General features: G+C 42.5%; 1 protein-coding gene across 2 annotated transcripts in view; it reads right to left on the reverse strand.

Annotated features, from left to right (window-relative positions):
* Positions 1-24,785, reverse strand: part of RHBDF2 (rhomboid 5 homolog 2) — a 73,265-nt gene that overhangs the window by 38,231 nt on the left and 10,249 nt on the right. Inside the window, exon 1 of one of the 2 annotated variants that reach the window (XM_066616641.1) lies at positions 9,245-9,438. The exons of the other annotated variant lie outside the window; for it this stretch is intronic. The gene's annotated coding sequence lies outside the window, so the exon portion shown is untranslated. Of the gene's footprint in view, positions 1-9,244; positions 9,439-24,785 lie in introns of those variants that run through there. 2 annotated transcript variants of the gene reach the window in all.

Genomic DNA, 24,785 nt, shown 5'->3' on the forward strand with positions numbered 1-24,785 from the left:
CAATTTGTACAATTGACAAACAGAGCAAAGAGTCCACCAGTTGCAGCCCACCTCTGCACCCTTGGAGATCAATCAACAGCAGGTGGAAGTGTCTCAGGCATTGTTCACACAATCCAGAGTCAGAGGCTGTTATTTAGAGAGCATCCTAGTCTACCCAAACAAGGACTGTAAGGCATTTCAGCTACAAACCCTTTCCTGGGTCATTTGAAAAAGCCCTCTGTGTGCCTCTATGGATCTGTGAAATCCCACTTGCCAGACAGCTCAATGGCCAAGCCACAATAAAGACTTAGAAATGTACACTTTGCAATAAAAGCATAATCACTGATACATACTGTTGTGAATCACTCTACTCTGTAAGGAAGTACGAAGTTGAAGCACCATGTAATCCTTACAAATCAACATCTAATTCATCAGCCTTGACAACATATCAGTCGGATATTCAATGGCTCATAGACAAGATGGAGACTCACAAGACCTCTATTAACCAAGCCTGATAACTGTAGCAATGTCTATGTCAGAATAAATAAATATTTGCTCATGTCTTACAGTTCTCAATCATCTGAAGTTCACTATATTGGCTCTTATGTTGAGCAAGTCTGGCCACCTCTGGTATATACCAAGTATGTACTGTTAAGATCAAATTTAAAAAAGGAGACAACTATAATGCTTTCAGAAATCTCAGAGTTCAATAGGGTTTTCTTTAGTGGAACTTCTGATACGGTAAGGAATATCCCCTATCCAAATCCAAGCGTTTCCGGGAATCCTTTGTACGTACTAAAATTTCCCAGTGTTATCACTAAGTACAGAATTGTTTTTGCTAAGCCATTGTCTGAGAGTTAACCATTCCCTGTAACAAACAAAGTGGAAAGGGGAAGGTCAAGGGTTGCAAGGCTTATCAACTTCATCTAGAATGTGTTTACATACCCAAAGTTGAAAGGCCTGCAGGTGCAGTGTGGGGACATGAAATGTGACCTATGAAGCCCTCAGTTCAAGTCTTACCTTTGGTGCTTATTCTTTACATTTCACCCCTACATTTACAATGTGGGGAGGAAGGATAATTCTGATTTACCTAGCTTGTGGCACACATTACTAAACATATATGCAAAGTGACTCTCAAACACTCTAAGTTAACACCAAGTTGAGAGCTGTCTTGATTCCCCTTTCTTAACTAGTGCAAAAGGAACCATCACTATAGTCTTTCTTAAGAGGTCCCAACAGATGGAAATCGGGAATGTGGCACAAGGACCTAGCTGCTCTTTGAACAGGCAATTTCACCTGGCAGGGTGGCGCCTCAAAAATGAACTCTTCCGGAGGAGAGAGATTGAAAGAAAAAAAAGAGGGGGAGATTAGGCAGAAAGAGACAGAGGTTAAGAAAATTTTCTAGCTGGAGTTATGGGAGTGGTGTAGCCCTGATGGCGCCAGCCCAAGGGCTCCACAGGGATCAGTTGCCTGCTGTAGGAGTACCTCTTTGCTTCTACTGGGACCAGCTCATACATTTGTAAACAAAGGAAATATTGTCCCCTGTGCATTCCCAGCTCAAAGAAATGAAACCCCATAGCACCAGGCCCTGGAAGTTCTCACTGCTTAGGTAAGTAGGGAACATGCAATAGCATTCATTGAGAGTTTATCCCAGGATAGCTGACCTGAAGGTATTCTCCATTTTCCAATGCCCCCAATTGCCTCTTTATAATCAAAGACCTAAAAGCCCCAGTTGACGTGTTTTTGGGTACAGTATTAAGTTGTACACAGCTGAGGCAAGAATGACAGGCAGAAAGGTAGACAAGAGTTCTTTCCAGAACCTAATTAGCTACATGGGAGAAGATTAAATCCTGTAATCTCCCTTCCAGTAGTCTGAAGTAGTACTGCCCAGACTTCAAGTTATCACCCTCAGCGAGAATGAGGTCCTTCCTCACAGAAATCAAGATGGCCACCATGTACCACAATCAGGACATCAACAGGAAGCACCCAGTTTGAACTTCCTTCACTTGCCTGTAATCCATGGCACTTGGAGCTACTGCAACACGTTACAGCCTGCAGCCACCTTCCAACCCTTTAAAATACACTGAGAGCCAGAACAATAATGGTACTCATTCCAGAACTGACAGCAGGGCAAAGGTTAAGTCAAATGCACAGGAAGCAAGCTGACTCTGTAGTAGTAAATCAGGGCTTGCCTCCTGTCTTTGCTCCAAATAATTCAGTGGAAATCCCTGCCTGCTAGAGAGGTTTCACTTGACAAGCCACAACACGGCTCCTTCTGCAGCCTACCCAGGCTGCACCTGTCTGCATTGTTCCATAGCCACAAGGCTTAAGGGCAACTGCAGGAAACATTCCTGCTATGTTCTTGCCAGAGAACAGAGAAGTTTCAAACAAAACCACAACACCATCAAGCTAGAGAGGGTGTGGAAGTGGAAAGTACTATTTTGAGTCAATAACCTATAAATACAAAACTTGCTGTTCCAATTCTAGAAATTCTAAGCAGTAGGGCAAGTACCGCCTCAGTTCACAATGAAGCTGATCTGCCTCATTAAGGTACTCCACGAGTATGCCTGAGTCTAATGAGAGGCTCCCCTCAACACCATTAGAAGCAAAAGTCAATAGCAGACTACAGTTTTGAGCCTGTGACCAGCAGGGCAGACTTTTGCCTGAGCCAAGTTTGTATCTAGCTCAGATCTGACTCATTGGATGGCTACTGGCAAGTCAATCTCGATGCCTTGGTTCCCCACCTGTAAAGTGGGAACACTTGTAACCAACCACCTGCAAGTCCTGCAGGAACAAGTAACAGCTACTGGGTTCAGTTCAGACACACTGCAAGCAGAAGGAAGCTCATGGAAGGGAATTGTCCTTCCCTTCCTCCCCACATTCTCCCAAATGCATTCCCTGATCCTGAGGGTCATGAGGATCTCAGAAACAGGACAACATGGGGCATGGGTGTGTGTGTGTGTGTGTGTGTGTAAGAAACCTGCCAAAATTAGTGAGAAGGTGGGAAAGTCTCCTGCTATAAGCTTTCTTAGTTGTTCATATCCAACCCAGTGTAAAGGACTTCAGGGAGAAACGCGGGATACAAAATGAGCAAATAAATAAAACAAACACTGTATGAAGAATACAACAAACTGGCTGAACAAAATGGCACCTGTGCTTTAACTCAACACTACCTCAATATTCAAAGGAGATATTTGAACTAAATTTGATATTTATTTTCATGACGCATAATTCCACCCAAATTAGCAGAGGAGAGAAAGGAAGGAAAGAAGATACGCAACATATTGCAAGTAATAGAAGTAGAAAAGACTGAAGTAAACACTCCTAGTAAACATTGTTTTACTAGCAAACAAAATACCAGATGTGTTACAGACTAGCCAGCAGAACTGTTTCACTGTATCACAGCCCAGACAGTCAACTACAGATCTCTAGAGACAATTGAGGAGGAGGATGTTATCAGTTTATGAAGAGGCCAGGTTAGATAGGATAACATAACACAACCTCTTATAATTCAATATAATCAGAGGGTGCTGCTAGAGTGATTTTAAAGGAAAAACTGTCTTAAGATACTACAGGCAAAATAGTTGATTAGGCCAACATGATCTAGCTGCAACAACTGATAAGCTATTTAACAAGCCCTCAGTCTACCTCTCATTAAAAAGGATGATAGAGAGCTTCATTTTGACAGAACATCTCTCTCACACACATCCAGTTTTAAACAGTGGGCCAAAAGGTCATAAATGCAAGAGAGTATGACATGTCCATGCAAAACTCAAATGTATACAAGGACAATAACCATTGTCAACATTAGTCAGAGATTAAATTTAGCCTAGTAAAGCTAGACAGTTATCACCCATTACATACTGTTAATGGCTACTGTAGTTATCGTGTACACATCCAAGCTCTGCACAGAAATATCACAAACCTCTTTTTGTTTTTGCTGCACCAGACTAAACACAGAACTCCTTTTAATTTATAAAAGATGGCCATGCTGAAAACTTGATAATGCTTAAACATTTCCACCCAGAATTTAAATGAATGTTTGTGTTTGTTTTTTAATATCCTTTTAGATGTTCCATGCAGTACCATAAATTAGAAGGGCAGCAGCGGTGATGGTGGTAAATACGTCCTAGATTTTCAGTAGACAACAAAGAATAAAGATAGGAAAAGTGCATTAGTGATTTCCTTGTCTTACAAGAGGGACATATTCCGGAGTTGGATATAGTGAAAAGTAAATTGAGCTCATCTTGTGAAACACTGTTTGCCTTGTCTGTGCACCATCTGGAACAGCTTGGGGTAGGGCATGGAGGGAGTACATTCTTTGGGGACAGTATACTAATGTACTTGAAACACTTTTTAGAATCTATTTTCTAGTCTTTTGTGGGGGGATTGGGGAGAAGAGATACTTGCAGCAACTTACAGCAGTTGGCAGGGAAACAGTCTGACACATCACCTTTGCTTTCTGAAACTGTTGCAGACACTGCCTGCATCCTTTCCTCAAATCAGTAAAAAGTCTAGAAATAGGCTTATGAAACTATGACATCTCACAAAGCACCAAGTCCTATGCCAGCTGTTTAGAAGTAAGTATAGCACAAGTAAATAGGAGCACTCACAATGCTGTTTTGCATATTCAAATGCATATTTTGCATTTTTCTGTACATGAAAAATGTGTACAAAACTAGCTGTCTCCGGGGGGCCATTTCACTGGTCACCCCATATGTCACAAGAGTGCTCATTCCACAAGCTCAGGGGGCACCAACAGAACATGGATGAAGAATACAACTTATGAAAGCAAACTACAGAAAAATCACACGGCCTCAACAAGGGGGCCATATGTCAGACCAGAAAGAAAAAAGGTAGCAAGGAGCTCAAAAGCACTGAGAGCAATGTAGAAGGGAAAGCCTCAAACTACATTCAACAAGTGACTTTGCCCACTTGTCAGGATCTATTGGAGAGTCTCTGCTCCATGTGCCAATGTCTGCTGACGTGACAAGCATCACGGGTGAAACAGGACATCTTCTGCTGTGGCACCTGGACTTGATCTAGTTGTGTTGCACCTTCACTCCTGGCTTTCAGACCAACAGTGAAGATCTCATTGCTTCATCAAAACTTCTCTGGTTTAAAGACAGGAGGAGCTTTTGAGCTGCTGAACCACCAACTTGTTTTATGATTTTAGTGGATTATATAACACTACAGTGGTGCCTCGCAAGACAAATGCCTCGCACAACGAAAAACTCGCAAGACGAAAGCGTTTTGCGATTTTTTGGTGACTTGCAAGACGAATTTTAATGACCGTGCTTCGCAAGACAAATTTTTTTTTTTAATGCTTCATGCCAGTTTATGCTCACATTCACCCTAAGGAAGGGGGGGGATCTTCATGCCGGTTTATGCTCACATTCACCCTAAGGAGCAGGGGATCTTCATGCCAGTTTATGCTCACATTCACCCTAAGGAGTGGGGGATCTTCATGCCAGTTTATGCTCACATTCACCCTAAGGAGCGGGGGATCTTCATGCCACCTTCACCCTAAGGAAGGGGGAGGAAGACAGCGAAGAAAGTGATGTCAGTGATTGTGAGCAAATGAGCTTCATAACTTCTGACTCTATGCCTTTAAAGAGCACTTAATAAACACTTTGTAAACCAAATTTGACTTTGTTCTGACTTTTTTTGCCCATAGGAACGCATTAATTAAATTTTAATGCATTCCTATGGGAAACCGCGCTTCGCAAGACGAAATTTTCACAATACGAAACGACGCGTGGAACGAATTAATTTCGTCTTGTGAGGCACCACTGTATTTTTATTATACTGCATTTTATAATGAGCTGTTTGTAGGCCACCCTGTGGGAATGCATAGAGCCTATAAATTGAAAAATAAACCAAGGCAGTGGTTCTCAAACTTTCAGGGAGTTTGAGGACAGCTGTAAGTCCTTCCAAGGGAGCAGGGAAAGCAGTGGGGGCGGGAGGAAGACAGCAACCCGATCCCCAGGATCACATCGCTAAGGGGGGTGCAGGGACTAGCATGCACTTACCAGACCCTCCGCAGGGCTCCCCAACCTTCAGAAAATAAAAGTGGAGCGATCCCACTTTGCCTCCAGTTTGCAATCACAAACCGGAAGTGAAACGCGATTGCTCCGCTTTCACTTTCTAAGAAAGGGGGCAGAGTCCAGGGCCCTCAGGCTGGGGCATCGCGACACCCCAGTTTGAGAAGCCCTGAACTAAGGTATCTAAGAATCCAGACATACCCCATAAGAGAAACAAAAGTAGCCCACTGATCCACATCAGCTGGATAGAACTGAATAAAGGGTTCTAGCAGAGCAAGCAGAATGTTATAATAATCCAACAGCAAGTTTAAATAGGCAGAGTCCCATTTCTCCAATAAATCTAGATGAAGTTCTAAAGTGCTCGCTAGTGATTTGGATTTGATGCATAGCATCATCGCCTCATTCTATGACAGAGACCAAAGCCTTGTGCTAATTAGAGACAATATTTCTTAATGCTGTCCCATTGCTGGTGTCCAAAACAAAGATGTATTCTGCCTGCCTTGTCAGGTTTAGATTGATGATTAACAACCATACTTTCCTTTTACGGAAGCCAATTGCTGGAACTCTCATCAATGCCAGGGGACTGAGGTCTGAGTACAGTGAGGCAGGTTCTCTGTTCCCCTTTTGGCACAAGGCTCAAACACTGGCAAAACACAAAACCATCTGCACAAAAATACTTGGAGTTTATTTTGCTCATAGCCTGTTCTTGACAGAATTGTTTGCACAAATATGCAAGCAGAGGACAAATGCCTGGGGTAGTACACCCTGCATTCACACAAGCTTTTCATCTGAAGGAGGCCACCATGTCAGAACACAGTCCTTGAAGCTTCCAATCTGATTCCAGCCCAACCCACATAATGGCACATCCAGACAAACTCCCTTGTCATGCTTGTAGTGCAATCCTGAGCATGTCTATTCAGAAGTAGGTCACATTGTGTTCAGAGGGCTTAGTCCCATGAAAAATATGAATAGGCAGACATGCAGCCTTAGCTTTGGTTCTCTTACATTTCTCACTGTTCCGGTACTCATCTTCCTACATTTGACAGACCCATATGCATGTCATCTTCCCAGAATTGAGCCTCTGCCTTAAAATAGATTGCACGACTGTCCTAGTATAATGATATATGCAGACTGCTGAAGAGGGGGAGTCCTTCAGAGATCACCATGGAAAGGCATACTACCTCATTGTGCACCACTTCAAATGAATCTCCAGTTTTGCCAATAAAGACAACCACATTTCTCTTTACTTCTGTCTCACAAGACAGTGTGTTCTTAATGCTGGAGACAGATCCAAGTCATGTGTGTTCCTTTTTTGCAGTAGCCCTTGGTACAAATCTGAAATTTGTCTTGTACCTAATCTAGTAGAGCAGGGGTATCCAGACCCCGGCCCGGGGGCCAGATGCGGCCCCCAGCAAGCTTCTTTCTGGCCCGCGGCCAACCTCTTGTCCCCTGAAAGCTTCTGGCCCACTCAACTGAACATGACCAGAACTGTGCTCTGATTATGTCTGGAGGGTGTTCTGACGGCCAGAGAGGTTGAATGAATGAGCCCATTCATCCATTTATTCACTAATCTAAGTTCGATCTCTAATTTATTTATTTAAATTTTATGTTTAAAGAAAAATGTATTTATATATAAATACCACCACGCCAGATATTTGATGCGGCCCTCTGGCCAAAATGTTTGGAGACCCCTGTAGTAGAGGTTTATCAAATTAACTCTGCATAAAACTTCCTGCATTCTATCATACAGCTGCAGATTTTGGGCTTTTCCATTCAATGTTGTTCCCCTTCCCCCATCCCCATGTTTTCCTTGGGAGTCAACCTTAAGATGATTTCAGGAGAACTCAAGCTTGTTCACTGCTTATGACATTTTAGCCTATCATAATAAAGCTAACAAGATTTATGTGATGGATGAGTGAGTAGGTGTGATGGTTGAAACTCACAATAACCAAAAGAAGAAGAATGGTGGGGGTGGGAATAGAAGAGAGAGGGAAGACTCAAATACGGAAGGAGGAAATACACAATAATGGCCAGGAAGCCTGACAGCATCAGAAATCTATGCAGGCCAGTGATACAAAAGCTGGTACAGTACACTGTACTGTACTTCCTTAATAAGATACAGACTTTTGCTTTAAAACAACGGAAGAAGAGGAAGCCAAGCAAACATACCAACAGATCACAGAATAGGGCAAAAACTCTACCTCCTCCACATTTTCTGTTGCAGATGAAATGAAATCCAAAGACATCACCAAACTGGACAATCTTTTCCAGAAAGTTATTTCAAAATGATAGTTTACAGACATCTACAGATTATCGCTTGTGAAAAAATCAATCAAGTTATCAAACTGGTGCAAACTTCTTTTGGAATTATCAAGATATTATCTGCATAATTAAGACAACTGCACTGAACTCCTCCCTCCTCCAGAAATGGGTCTCAGTGCTGAGGGATGCCTCAGTAGTGAACTGGAAGAAAAAGCATTAAATGAAAGGTCAAAGTCTGATGTCTTGGCAGTGATTCTACTGACCCTTGAGAGTCAGATTGGAACATAGTATTTGTGGACAGGACAAGTGTGCCTCAACCGTTTTGAGACATGAGAGTGTACAGGAATATATAATGCCTGGAGAGTGTGTCTATTTCCACACCAACATATGGTGATCAATGATCAAACTATCATCACAATCCTAATAAAAAACAGCTTTGATAAGAACATCTGTTTTATCCATTTTTAAAAAGTTAGAAAATACTGGAATGGGAACTTCAATTAGTGTAACTGGTTGACTGAATAATCTTAAATAAGCTTACTGAAACAAAGAATTCTGAGACGTACAGTTTGACTTTCTTAGAGAACTTTCACTTTCTCATCTTAAGATCTAGCAGAAGTAAAAAAACATAATGAATAAATTTTGGTGAATCAAGTTTATGTAGCAATATATGAATCAGGAGACAAATCTCCCCCCCCCCCTTAGCTATATTAGCACGCAGGAGGCTGGCAGTCTCCATCTTTAAGACTGATGGGAGAAGACAGGGATTTCCCAGAATTGCCATTCTAAGTGCTAAAGAACTATACAGAATTGAAAGATGTCACCCAATTGACCCCATCAAAGCCCCTAAGTTATCACAAGGCACAGTTAAATACAGCCCTTGTAAACAGAACAAAGAACAGAGCTTAAAATGTCAGTGTGGCTATTCTGGGAGAAAGCAGTATAGGAAGTCAGCTCACAAATAGCGCAGCTTCACCACTGTTGTACCATAAGTTCCCAGCTGGTCTCAGAGAACTGCTGCTTGCTCAGTCTCCTTTCCCATCAAGGGCCTCCTTGTCACACTTGCCTCATTGCCACCAAGGCTCTGTTTGCTACGATTACGACACTATCTAGGAAACCATGAGACGGGTGCAGTTGAATGCACATTTCAAGTATATAGAGCTTTCTTCCCACTCCCCAAGGACACAAATGATTCCTTTGCAAGCCTCAGCATGGTTAAACTTGGCGGCGATGATGTCAAGTCTTTCAACACACACTTCTCTTCTGTGCTCAGCACTTCCCAAAATGGCATATGTACGCATTCATGGACAGAAAAGCACAGTCACTTGTTTTTTGTTGTCTCGCTGCCTCTACATCAAAATCTGAAAGCAAGTGAAGACCCTGCTCCCAGAGAGGAGGGCATGGCCCAGAAGAGCCACATATGGCTTTCAAGCACAATGGTAAATGCTCATTTTAAGTGATGTATTTTGAATCTATTTATTTATAAAACAATCCAGATAAGGTTCTCCATTGTGAATGAAGGCAATTACACACAAACCAGAATAGCTGCATGACAGCTCATTGCTTTTCCAACATTACAATTGGTTTTGGACCAGTTGCCTCTATTTGCTTAAATCAGTGTTTCTCAAACTGTGGGTCAGAACCCACTGGGTGGGTCATGAGCTAATTTCAGGTGGGTCCCCATTCATTTCAATATTTTATTTTTAATATATTGATGCTTCCATGGTGTGTGACTACGTTTGGGGAAATGTTACAGACCTGTACTTTTAACAAGCTGCTATGTATATTCTTTAACAATGATAGACAGTGGAACTTACTCCTGGGTCAGTGTGGGTAGGATTGCAGCCTAGGATTACAAAATTTTTTCCTGCTTGATGTCACTTCCAGTCATGACATCACTTCTGGTGGGTCCTGAGAGATTCTCATTCTAAAAAGTGGGTCTCAGAGCTAAATACGTATGTGAGAACCACTGGCTTAAATTATTCAGTGACAGCACCAAGAACAAAAACAAACTGTGGGGGAGCACTTGCTACAAAAAAAGAGAAAAACATTTTCAGGGAGGTCGTTTTGGCCTATGTGTTAGATTTCTGAAAGAGAAACAACAGTATACTTCACATCAATATCTTTTCCTGAGCATTCCACTTATTTTTGATAGTTAACTATACTAAGCAAGCCTGGGGCTGCTGTCTTATTTTGATTTCTGAGCAAGGTCCCTATCCCTGGTCTTATTGTTTAGTTACTAAACAATTACTAAATCCTACCCACACTGACCCAGGAGTAAGTTCCATTGACTATCACTGTTAAAAGAATACACATAGCAGCTTGTTAAAAGTACAGGTCTGTAACATTTCCCCAAATGCAGTCACACACCATGGAAGCATCAATATATAAAAAATAAAATATTGAAATGAATGGGGACTAAATTTCAGTAGAACTGTCAGTGTTCAAATTTTGCTCATTGCATAGCATGTTCCCCTACACTATGTCACTCATGGGCCAAGAGAAAAAAACACCCCTTGTGGATACTAATTCCACCTCAGCAAGTACAAATCTAGACAGGCTTGTGATTTATGACTGCAGTGAGATCACATGGAGCCATTTCTAGCCATCTCTGCTTGATGACCTATGCAGTTTGGAGGTTACAAGTCCTTAGTGAAGTGCCTGCTTTCTGAATGCCTTGTGGAAAAATTGCACTAACTGCAAGTGGGCAGGAAGCCTGCCTTAATTGCCCAACCCCTGCTTGAGTGGAAAGGGAAGTAGGAGGGCTGTCTGCGTGGATGTGAAGTCAGATTTTGTTTTCAAGAGGACCCAAGTTTGAGCCATGCAATTCCCACCCACACTGGACTCTAAAGCAGCCGCCACTTCCTTCAAACAGCCTCACTGCTGGAGAGATGAAGGGCTGCTGCTTCTCAGCTAGTGATTTCACTCCTCTGAGCCAGACCAGCTGGGAAGTGCAGATATAAGAGTCATACAAATTACAATAAGCGCTCAGCTCTGTAGCCTGGAAGCCCTAACAATGAGGAAAGGCAAACAGTTTCCTGGCCAGGATAGTGGAGGAAAAAAACAACCAACCTAGCCATGCCTGTGACCTGCAGCAAGAAGATCATTTTGACTCACTGAGTGACACTGGAACATGAAGGACATGTTTGTAAAATTCACTTCTGCAGGCTTCTAGTATTTGCATTCAATACCAGACACAGAGGATACTTTGGGGGGGGGGGAGAAAATCTTTGAATTCTGTGTTCAGAGCAATGCATATCTCAATTTCATTGGAATCATTTACTACAATTGGTGCAGCTTTTTCAGACTGTGGACAGTTTAGCAATAACTCAGGTAAGTCCCAAAAGTAGAGTATAAGTATATGCTAGGAAGGGCTGGTACCAGGAATTGGCCACTTGCTGAGGGCCCATTGGTCAAGCCACCCCCTGAATTCTCAGTACGGAGCAGAGATAGTGCCCAATGTACCACTGGAGGCAGGCAAGAGGCACTATGAGATGTTCAGTGCAGCACTTTGCCCAGCAACTGATGCTAGAGTAGACACAAGGACAACCTATCCTGGGTTTGCAGCAGGAGATATCCTACAAAAATTCTATGCTGAGCTCACCCACACTTTATGTACTTGATAGCAAGTTTTATTACCTCAAATTTCAGCATCTCCTGCTTTAATCCTTGGACATCCAAATGAATAGAAAAATATTTTTTTTCCTTTTGTTAAATGAAGTGTGCATTCAAAAGAACCAAATTCCATGCTACAAGCTAAGCACATCAAAGTGCAAGGTATGTGTACTCTGGTTAAACATGAAGGGCTCAGGAAGACAATTCACCACCTACCACAATATCTCCAGCCAAGGAACCTTCCATTTCAGGAAAGATGATGGACTTCAGAGAAGCAACCAGTGGCATAGCTTTTCATAGAGGAGAAAGATCCCCATGGAGCAAGTTTTATTGTACTGAAATAGCCAGAGAAGCAGATTAAAACACTGCCTCCTCTGTGAAATTAACCCTAAATAGCTAATGTATTTAAACTATACAAACGTGAGTTTTCTATTCTACATGCCTCTATATAATGCTTCTGTCTTCATAGCGGACTATAGGCCAGTCATTTCCCCCCACCCCCACCCCATCATGCAGAGGCTGCTTGAAATTGCCTCCATCAGAGTGACATGGTCATCACATTCTCCCATACTACAAAGGAATTCCTTCCCCAACAAGAGAAACCACCTATGCAACAGCCTGTATAACAGTCCTGTATAACAGAAGCAATGCTAAAGCACCTTGCAGAAGCAGTTTCAAGCAGTATCTTTTACGGCAATATGTAAACAAGCCCTAAAGCCTGAACAACAAGAAGTTTTCTTTTATCTAAGGCTAATTAGGCAGCAATTGATGTAATAAAGGATCCTGCCTCAGAGGACTTGGGGGCCCTTTTCAGCCCTAGGTTCAACCCATACTTCCAAGGATGCAAATCGGTCTAGCAGCAATTAAGGGAGGTTTTAAGAGTAAGACAAGAATAACTTGCATTTTGCAGCATCCAAGACTTGTTACACAGCATGATCCCAATGCATATAAAGTTCACATATGTAGAGTTCACTTCAACACTGAAACCTTTTTATTGGTGTGTGGGAGGAAAATCCATACCATAAAATAGACCTAGAATTGGGAATCAAGGCTCCACACCTTCAAATTCAACATACAGAAAAATATTTTGGACAAAAGGCACAAAAAAAAGGGAAAGGATGAACTCCAACAGGTCTTTTGTTCACAGTGACAGATTGTTTCTACTTATTGAATGTTGTACACACACTGACTGTGAGGAACCAACATGTACATATAACTACAAGATCAAAAATGCAGCAACTTTCTCCCTTCTCCACCACCAAAATGTTGGAAAGGGAAGCACCTTCCAATTCAATACCCAGGATGCAACTGGTTCAACACTATTATTAGTTTTGCAGTTCCTCTTCCTTGCTTTCTTCTGGTCTGCATTGTCTACTGCATGTGGAAAGGATGATGAAGGCAATTTCGCTATCACTTCCCCAAAGCAGGAAAGCCTCAGAGATTTTAGGTGGCTCCTTCACAGTGCATATTCTACATAGAAGGGTTTCACGCATATTAAAAAGGGGAGATTTCACAGAAACAAAATTCCTTTAAGAGCCAGCGTCAGGAATCTGAAATATTTATAGATGGCTCATACACCAGCTTCAAGATACAACTAAAACCTCGAAGACTGCAGTGAAAGTCTACTAAGTAGTAGGTACCATTTGGAGTTTGCTACAGTATCAAGCAGGCCAGGTAGCCCAAAGCCTGACTAACATGAATCCACATGTTTCTAGGGGGCTTCCGCCACAGAAGCCACTCATCATATTTTCTCCCCTGGCTTTGTGAGCTACCATAAAGCAATGGCAATTGCCATTATAAATGACCACTATTTTCAATATTAATTTGTGACTTAATCCATCATTACAACTTCCTTTAAGGAGATCAATCACTCTGTGGGGAACAGGGGAAAGATGAACTCTTAACATTTAAGTATTGCACAAGAGTTTCCCTAACCCACAGCTGCATCAGACAGGCAGCTGATCAGCAGTAAATGATCCAAGTTGAACGTCCACCTCTGAAACAGCTCCCAGATTACCTTAAGGCGTTGGTTCTCAAACTTAGTACTGGGACCCACTTTTTACAATGAGAATCTGTAATCTTCTACCAGAAGTGATATCATGACAAGAAGTGACATCATCAAGCAGGAAAATCTTTAACAATCCTAGTCTGAAATCCTACCCACAGTTACTCAGGAGTAAGTCCAATTTACTATCATTGTTAAGAGCATATATATATAGTACACTGTTAAAAGTACTGATCTGTAACATTTCCCCAGATGCAGTCACATCCCATGGTAGCATCAAGTCTAATATATTAAAGATATTGAAATGAATAGGGACCCACCTGAAGTGGACTCGTGACCCACCTAGTGAGTCCCAACCCATAGCTTGAGAAACACTGCCTTAAGGCAATGCCTTACAGTGTTGCTTGTATCAAGTCCCAGGAACAATCCATTGAGCTATGCACCAGCATTTCTAGCTGCAAACCATATCCACAAGTGGAAACTGTGGAAACCTCCAATTCACCTTTTCCAACAGGAAATGAAAGCCAAAGCAGGAAGGCAAAGATTCACAGGTGGCAGGGGAACAGCTTGTCTGCCTTTTTGTGCAAAAGACACCAATAACTCTGCTTATGACTTTTGTTAAGCAATAACATGAAAAGAACAGGTATCCTGCTTTGCTATTAGCCTTCATATTTGAGGCTAGATGACATGTATCATAAATGCATCAGCCAGATAAAAAGACTGATCCATCAACAATAAATGCCAGAGGTAAAAGAATCATTATGATAATCCACCTGCCACATTGTAGTCGGTCCAAGCTCTCCTATAAAGGGCCAAATTTTGGCCAATGGCAAGCTGCCACCATAGCACAGCAGCACAAAAGCATGACGATGGGATGACCATATACTCTTGAGCTTCTTGGCAATATATGCTACAATTAAAGACTGCTACCACCACTATGGGGAACTTCATGTTTTTATCATGTTACCTTCTATCCCAGGGCAATTATTTTCCATGATCACACTTCCAATTTCTGGTCCTCCAAACAGTTCTGGAGATGCCCATAGAGCTATTTAATCATTTCCAGGCATTCATTTTTGCGTTCCAAGACATCATTCCAAAATAATAACAGTGGCAAAGCGGTCCTGTGTGGTGAACAGCACTGCCAAACAGTGGAGCCACAAAGGGGAGGTTCCAAACCCAGTTCTCATTTGGCTGCTGAGAAAACCTGCCTGAAAAACTGTTCTCATAATAGCATCTTTTCATTAAGCAGCACATCTACATTAAAGCTCTCATTTCCTGCCTAGATGTTAACAAGTTGGCTGTTGCCTGCAAAGGAAGGCAAATGAAGTTTGCCAGATTTACAGGCTGCACATGACATCTCAGAGCCCAGTGCCAACAAAAAATAAGGTCACACTCATTCTAACTCATGAATTACAAGGATAATCTCTAATAATCCCCAGCATCACCATCACTGTGGTCATGTTCTGTGTTTGACCAAACAAGAAGCCACCACCAGCCAAGGATTTGCAGCCACAGCATGAACCTAGTGTTCGCAACTCCCCCCAAAAATATTTCAGGCAAAAGGGAACAATGGCCACTGGTTGGGTGACCACATGAGAACATGTGGTATGGCACAAGGTCATAAGAAGAGAGGTGCCTTTACTTAAAGAAAATCCATCCCGATTTTATATTTTAGAAACACACCCCATGTTGTGTGTGTTTTTTGGGGGGTTAACATTCAGAAATAAAACAATTGATTGCCTTTGTGCCACATCAGCTCAACTTGATTCGAACAAGTTAGTCTTCCCCAGCATTTAGTAAAGGCAGTTGTCAGCAGTTAAGGCAAGTCTCCCCAAGAACTGAACCTGAAAGATAGTTTGTAAGGCTCTTAAAAAAAACAAAAAAAAAACTCCCAGATGGTATTAGAAGCTCAAGTTTTACAAGTGGCTTATGATCCGAATACCTGAAGGATCACATCCTTCACTCACCCCCAAATTCAGTGGGGCATATTCTGCCACTAGTGGAAGTTCAGCTAGTGTGACACAAGATAGGATCTTCTACATATTGGCACCATGCATGCTGAACTCCCTGGTTTTAAACATCAGGATGGCCCATTCTCTTCCAGCATGCTGGTGGCAGATGAAGCCCCATATTTTCTCTGTGGCTTTGGGGCAGTTTAACTTTTTCCTGCTTTCAAGGAGTTCCTGTTTTCCTTTGCCCTAAAGAAATGCTTTCCTACTTTTTAATAAAGCTCTTGAAGTAGCTTTTAAGAACACACAGAAAACATAAACATAAAGGGTTTATGTTAAACATAAAACCCTTAAAATTCAGAATGTCCAAGTCTGACTTTAAAATTCAGTTTAAGGGAGAAACACCTAGAATATTATACCATAGCTTACATGCAAGGCACTAAAAGGGAAAAGCCAAGTTCTTGCTAAACGTAGGAAACTTTGGACAAAAATAATGTACATAGTTTCTCTTAATATGAGTTGGTACAGTTCTCTTCCAATTAGTTTCAGTTGTAGAAACGGAATACACATGCATACCGCCCACAACATCTGAGTATCAAGTTACACTGTGGGTCATTTGCTTTCACACATCAGACCTGCTATACACTACTGTACAAAGAAACTACTGAAAAATTTCCATTGCAAGTTATCTGCCTGTTTGATTTAAATAGGGGCAATGGGAGGAACCTGACAGAATTTGCCAAACTTTCTTGTGAACCTGCCATATTCCTGTTAGCCAGAACACAAAGCTCAGAGCATTTCCCATAATCCATCATGGCGCAGGGGACAAAGATTTTAAACATAACTGACCATACCAATTTCATGCATGTACAATGAGCATTCCAGAAAACACCCACTCTTTGCAAAGTGAGAAGGCAGTTGCAAAAAGCCTACTGGGGACTCAAGTTGTGGATGTCCAGCAGCTGTTGCATGGCTCAGGAAAAAAGGGGGCAATCACAGCTGAACTTCCCATTAGTACATGATGTTCATAGGGCTGCAACGCAGCTGGCAAAGACAAACACCAAAGCAATTTCTCACACTTCAGCCTCCTAAGATTGTGACCAATGTAATACTTTCTGATCAACCCTTCTTTGAAGTTTGGGGTTAAGGTCTGTAGGAAGGCTACTCTCTATTTAGGGTCCAATTCATACAATGTATATACATTCAAAAGGCACATACAGGATCAAAACTAGATCATCACTGACAATTTGCTGAGAAATCTGTGTGGAAGAATGACACTGAAATGCAAGCTCTGGAAGGCAAGGGAGGTCACAAGTTCTCTGCACCAGTTTATTCATGGACCTTTCATGCAGAAAGATCCACCAAGATCTTGTATCCACTGTGTTTACATGCATTCTTCCATGTAGGGTTCTGTGAAAACTAGGGCTGGCCTTAGGTAAGACACCCCTCTTTTTGCTCCACAAACTTTGCATCCTTCTCTGATGATGCATTTTCCTCTGCCCTGTAAACTGCCACTCCAGAATCTGGTTCAAAACCGATAGCCAAATAGGTACAGTAGCTTTTGATCGTGCAGACCTGGCCACGGTGATCCATGCCACGGTGACATCGAGGTTAGATTACTGTAACGCACTCTATGTGGGGCTGCCCCTGAAGATGGTTCGGAAACTACAATTAGTACAGAATGCGGCGGCCTGTGTGGTCACCAGAGCCAGGCGGTTTGACTCTGTCAGCCCGCTTCTCCGGGGGCTGCATTGGCTGCCCATTCGTTTCCGGGCCCAATTCAAGGTGCTGGTTTTGACCTTTAAAGCCCTATACTGCTCTGGGCCAGGATATCTTAGAGACCACCTACTCCCGTACAATCTGGCTCGCCATCTCAGGTCATCAGAGAAGGCCTTTTTGCAAGTGCCGCCACCCAAGGAGGTCCGGGGGGTGGCTGCAAGAAATAGGGCCTTCTCGGTAGTGGCACCAACATTATGGAACTCCCTTCCCCTTGACTTGAGAATGGCTCCCTCTCTTGAGAGCTTTCGGCGAGGCCTGAAAACACTGTTGTTTAAACAAGCCTTCTGATTTCTGGCCTTCTTAACTTTTTATACATCTTTTAGTTTTACAGGCTTGATTCCTCGGTGATCTGCTCTTTTACTCTTTTAATCTGACTACTGTTGTTATGGCCCTGTAGTGTGTTTTTAAATGTTTTTATCTGTTTGTATTAATGTTTTTTAAATTCTATTGTTTTTTAATATGTTGTTAGCCGCCCTGGGTCCCGTTAGGGAGAAGGGCGGGATAAAAATAAAGTTTTATTATTATTATTTATTATTATTATTATTTTGATATTTCTGATAGAGGAGGGTAAAGAACTCTGAATGGCCCAAAGGAGATAACAAGCAGATGAGAGTGCAGTGTTGCCACAACAGGTTTTTGACTCTGTCCCTTGCCCTGCTCCCAAGATACCCAGCTTACACAATAACGGGTTTGTGGCGAGTCAGTTTCCTCTGACTTCCAGCTCTTATCAGATTTACCGGGAAGGGAGGCACTTCTGCTGACACTGTTTACAGAAATGTTGCAGAACTAGTTAGAAAGCAGGATTACAACACACTCCCCGGACAGCATTCAATGACACTTCCAGGGATCGCTTGAGATGGTAGGCCACTCAAGGCAGAACGCATTCGTTTGCTATCTGGACATCTGGCTTTTGTTATATCAGTTTCACAGAATGGTCGGTTTGAAAAGGATGGCAAAATTACATCAGGGCTGCACGTGTGATATTTTTCTATGTAGTGCCCCACCAGCCCAGCGCTCTAGCAGTAGGCTGAATGAGCCATCCACAGTGGGTCTGAACAGCCCAGCCTTCAAGTCAAGCATCTGTCTGAAATCAACCTGTCACAGACACTGTTCTACCAAGTTAGTGTTACATGCACAGAATCGGGGGTTATTTACAGATTTGTTTATACAACCATGTGGGTGACAGCAGGAAACACTGTGCAAGAAGTTGCATCATCTTAGTTGTCAGGGTTTTCCTGCCCCAGAACTCAATCCCACCAAAGCAACAGGAAGTTGAAGGCATCATTCACAGCATACACTCAGAGTTCTTCTTGCTGAATTTATCAACTCCTCCCTTGGAACTATGAGGGTTACTCAGTATCAGTCAAATGGTACACAGAAGCTTTTTATGTTTCTCTGAAACAATCATGATTTACCCTGTTACTTACATCCAGCATCAAAAGCCCCAAGGAAAGAGCATTGCCTCCCCCATTCCCTCTACACTTGTACTGTTTTAGAAGCACCCACTTTTTAAAAAATTATTATTTCATGCTTTTATACTACCCTTCCTCCAAGGAGCTCATACATGGTTCCTCCCCTCCTTTTGTCCTCACAACAACCCTGTGAGGTGAGGCAGAGAGAGAGCGTATGTGTGCCTGGCCCAAGGTCACCCAGGAAGCTTCAGGACTAAGTAGGGATTTGAACTTGGAACTTCCAGGTCTAAGTCCAATTCCTGAACCACTACACTATGCAGATGAATAAAATCTGTAGAATTTCACTTGTGTTTTAAGGACCACATCACACTAGCATATCCCATTTCCAAAAAAAAGGTACATTTCCCCCATGTACATGCTGAAAGAGGAAGCAGCACTCTCATTAAAAAGACAGTGAAAAACACAAACATTTGAGGAGTGTGCGCCATTCCCACTCCCAGAGTTGCTGTATTTTCTCCAGAAGCCGGCAGTGGAGCCCCTTTCCAACCACACCGATTACCAGCCTGTATGCACAGCACAGAAAGCCTTGTAAGTCATGCCCAATTGATGAAAAGGAGCCTTTCAAAGCTGAAAGCCCTTTGCCAGACTTATTCCACCCCATGGCAGCATTTCCTCCAGACACATGTTCCACTTGATCCCTCACAGAGGATTTTCCAAACACACACACAAGTATTTAAAACACCTCCCTTTTCAAGTACCAAAAAAAAAAAAAATTCATCATTATAAGAGCAAGATCATTTTAGCAGCCTTTCCAAGGAGCTGCCTTTTAAGTAGCCTGCCCACTGAATAAGTGTTGTTAAGCTGATCTTATCTGCAGTTTCAGTCAGATGTAAATGCAAAGTCACAAACAATTGGCACAAACAAAACAAAACAATTGGCCACAAACAAAAGGGTTGGAATGCCCTTGCTACCATTTCCTATTGGAAGCAGTAACAAGTACCTTGAGCAGAGAACACTTAGGGCTGCTTTAAACATTTTTAAAAGACTGAATTATTATACAACACACATGCATATAATCACATACGATACACAGAAACCGGAATACACTTTATGATTTTTGTGCTTGTTGCTGAAGAATTTTATAATATTTACAACCACTCAAACAATATAGCAGCTGCAGGACACTATGATCATCTGACTCATTTTAAGTTTGGCTGATTTTTCAGTTCTCAGCCTCAACGCAACTCAGAAAACGGGATGTTTTTGACACAGATGCCACACACATAGGTGAGTGTGTGTATATATAGAATTAAGATAAAAATCCAGCAAAAATAAAGACAGTTAAAGCCAGCTATTAAACACACTAGAAAGAAAAGGCAAATACAAGCTGCTTCCATGCTTCCATGACATCAAAGTTGACACTGTTGGAATTTGGTGCAACTCCATCTGCTGTCCAGAGGTGGCAGGATACTGTCCTGAAAGGGTTAAGCCATGGCCCAGTGACCCTACACTTTACCTGTCCCCTTTGGATGACCTATGTGGGGGTGTGGCCCAGACACTATAACCTTCCCTTCTGCTCTGAGCACACCCTCTTCTTCCTCACTGAACACTGACCTGACAAGATGGGTCACAGCAGGGCTCTGCTGGTGACGCCATCTTGACCACATGGCACACGCAGGACGAGGCAGCTCCAGGGCCTTGTTATCTTAAGTTTAGTGTAACCTCTGATCATAATCAGATGCTGTAACATATGCTTCAATGGAACCATGAGTAAATGACTCTTTTGCAACTTCAATCAGCCATTGTCGTTTGTTTTTATTGATTAGCAGTCAGCTGGGTGTGGGAGCTTCCCTGGGGTTGATTCCCAGCAAGGGGGGGGGTCTGCTGCTGTAGCTATTCTGCTTCCCCCTAAAGAGGAAACCAATTTAAGATTCCTCCAACAGACACTGGGTGCACTTCTTTGGGGATAGTATTCCAGAAATGAGGTATCATGAGAAAACTGCACTCTCTGTAGTAACCACCTGCTTGATCTTGCATGGTTAGAATACTCAGAGGAGGACCTCTTTCAATAAATAGGGTCTATGGTCTGCATAGCTAGCTTCATTTAGCAACGTAGTAGCCACACTTCCTACAAACTGAGGTTTCCAAAATTTCTTCAGATACAGCCCTGCTTACAATGACTTGCAGTAATTTCAGGTTAGAGGTTGCTAGGTCATGGATAACCATGGCCAGTCTCTCTGTCAAGAAAGATTTGTTGACCCAAGAGCCTTTACTTGCAAGAAGTGCTGCATGCCATGGATGTCACCTGGGTCTCCAGCGCCAAAACTGGATTCATGAGGTCACTATGCTGCAAACCTTTATGGGAGTGCTATCCATCCAAAGCAGAACACCATCACCCTGGCCAGATGACCCACGCACTAAGAGAACCTAAATCTTTTGACAGTCATCCAGTCCATTACTGTTCCCAGATGCCGATTAAACACTCACATCTAATTGCACCTTGTCTAATTGGATTGGGAAGGAGATGCAGAGCTGGATGTCACTTGTGCAGTATACTCTAGATCTCCAGATGACTTCAGTCAGTAGTTTCATGTAGATGGGGATAACATGCAGCTCTGCAGGACTTCATAGTGCAAGCATCACAGGGTCAAGCAGTAATCCCCCAGCAATCCTTTACTCTGGAAAACAGTCATCCAATCAGTCATGCACTGGTGCACACGGCCTCCAACCTTCAGCCCAGACAATCTCTCTAAAGATACCATGGAAAGTGGTACTGAAAGATCCTAGAGAATTAGCAGGGTTGTACCCACCCAAACTCCCCCTTTTTCAGGACTGAAAATCAGATCCATTTTGAGCTAAATAATCAAGACAATGAGCAGCGAGTGCCTCCTAAGTGCCTCACTGGGACAAAGTGCCAAGGGAAGCAAATTAAGCATCTGTGCAAGGAGAAGGGAAAAGGAGGGAAAAGGTAAGTATACATTTGTTTAATCTTAAATCTACTTATTTAAGGAGATAATTTTGAAGGTCCAGTAACTAAGACACAGGAGTTGGGGGGGGGGGGGAAATAAATATAACTAAATAGGTACAAGCAAAACAACAAGACAGCAGGCAGAAATTGCGCAGGAGCCAATTCTCAAGAGAATTACAGCTCAAGCCTAAAACCAGTCTACTCAGAGTTTAACAGGCCAGCCCCTTTCAATTAAGCAGAAAGGCAGGGGGAGGAGTTAGGTTATATAACTAGCCTGCCTCCCAAGTGCACCTTACATGAGCAGCAAGTGCCTCCTGGGATGAAGTGCCTCATTGGGACAAAGTGCCATGGTAAGCGAGTTAAGCATCTGTGCGAGTTGAGCAGCAGCGTGAGGAAGTCAGGGTTCCCCAAAACACTGCCCTTCACTTCCCTTAAGAGGGGCTGTAAATACCATAAGAAATATAGCTATGCAGTTAGACAGCCAGCAGCAGGGTGGGGGCAATCCGTGTTTTGCACTGAGTGTCACATGTATGACTATATGCCTCTGAGTCATGGGTGTGATCTTGGTGCAGGGAGCTCCAGGAGCTCAGGGAACAAATTTGCTCCTTTGAAGTCTTGGCTGCGGACCTGGAGAAGCAGAGGCAGGGAGAGCGCGACCAGGGTGAGACTTGTGGGGACGTGCAGGGATTGTCAGTAACTAGGTCAGTAATATGCAATGTGGAGAATTGCTACATGAAATTTTGAAAAAATGTTTTGACGTTAGACTAATCTTCACACAGTAAATGCTAGGAACAAATGAGATGCAGAAGCAAAACCATCTTTTCATGTAGACACAAGATGCTGAAGTAATCTAAAAAGCAACAGTTTCCTCCACTGCTCTGGAAAGTCAGAGGCTTCCTTGATAAGTAGGTCAAAGGCTTTTCAAGCAGAAGCACTTATGAGTCAGCATCATTCATTACTGGCATTCTCCTATAGATTAATTGCTTGTTATCTTTCCTCAACTCTGTGCTCTAAAATGGAAACCCTTTGGCCTCCATATAAACTGTTGATAGGCAGGGGGTGTAATCCACAAACGCTTAAAAAAATCAATAGCAGGAAGAATACATTCACCCAGAGACACAAAAAAGTGAGAGAAACCATTGTGGCAACAATTTACAGCTTAGCCCCTGAAATATGGTTGATGGAAGCCCACCTTCTTCACACTCTCACCTCATTTTTAAGTACCAGTCACATTTTTATGGAAAAAGCACTGTGGCAATCTTTGAGGGGCTGAGGACTATTTCACAAATGAGCAGTAAGTGTTTATATAGTGCTTTAGTTTGTTCAAGTAGCTTCACAAAATTCTCTCAGCAGTCTTTGCAAACAATCCTGTAAGGTAGGGAAGTATTAATTATTCCAGCCTTACAGTTGGGAAGCCAGGAGTAAAGGCTGAGAGGAGAGCAAGTTGCGCAAGACCTCTGAGCGTGTTTACAGTCAAGGTGAGATTTGGAACAGGGACATCTTAAATCTTAGCCACTAAATTTAGATTACATCAGGATAGATGTAACAGATCTAGTGTGTGCCTGCGGCATACCCCTAAAGTGTGAGGTGGATACATTTTTTAAAAGCACACTGTGAACACATATTGCAGAGAAATGAATTTGGATCTAGGCCCATACAGCATGTATAGTGCACATTTAATGACCAATACCTGCACGCAGCTCAGATTGAGTGCATTGCAGGTACCTGCTACAGTTGTGCTATATCCCTGCTAAAACTGTAAAATGTTAATTAGCATCTAAGGAAATATAGCTACCCATCAGCTAGACTTCTGCCTCATGATTCCCAGTTAAAAGTAAATTAGTTGACACACCCACAAACGGCTGAGTTCCGGACCAGATGGCAGGAAGGGATTTTCCTGTGTATCTGCCCACCCTAGCAGCTTCCTACTGTGATGTCAGTTTCCAAAGCCCATAGAATGATAAAACCATAATTGTAGTTGTATCCCTCAGGCAAAATCTTGAGCATATTCCATTTTTTCCATCTCAACTAAAAAAGGAATTCTTTTTTTAGGTTTTCAAGTATGGTATTGCCAAAACACCTGTAGAAAAGGAAGCCCAATTTAAGTTCAGAAATGAGGGAATGCCACATGTTAAGTGTTACCACGATGAAGGTCATTCCTGACATTATTGCCAACCAAACTTTGGGAAAATAAAATGGTCAGGGAAGTGAGGTATTGTTCAGTGGGCTATGCTGGCTTCTGTAGAAGCCCATCACAGGTAGCAGGCAAGACGTAAAGGTAATTCTTGTTTAACTTGACCTCAGCTTTTTAACCGGATAAACATTGATTTAATTAAGGAATTTGGCTGTGAAAGCCTCAATAAATATGGAAAGTAAAACGCACTTAATGAAGTTCATGTTTTTAAAATATAGGGGGGCTGCAAATATTTTCTGCCATCCCTCAGAAGGAATGCTGCTTTACCACAGTACTCGTCAGGAGAAGGAACTGTTACTCTGCTTGTCGTAAGCTGCAAAACAGAAGGAAACACCTGGGCATACTCATTACTCACTACCTACCAGTAACCAGCTAAAAACAGACCAAATTGTAGACATAATGGTTCACTTGTGCAGACATATACACACTCTACATCTCTCACACACAGGAACTCCCCACTTAGAAGCACTACAAGACTCCCGCCCATGACAATTAAATCAGTTGTTGGCATCCTTCAGTCTCTGAAGACTATGGTATCACGCTCTGACTGGTGGTTCTGGAACAGAGTGTCCTCT

This window comes from Tiliqua scincoides, chromosome 2, assembly GCF_035046505.1.
Source record: "Tiliqua scincoides isolate rTilSci1 chromosome 2, rTilSci1.hap2, whole genome shotgun sequence".
NCBI lineage: Eukaryota > Metazoa > Chordata > Lepidosauria > Squamata > Scincidae > Tiliqua > Tiliqua scincoides.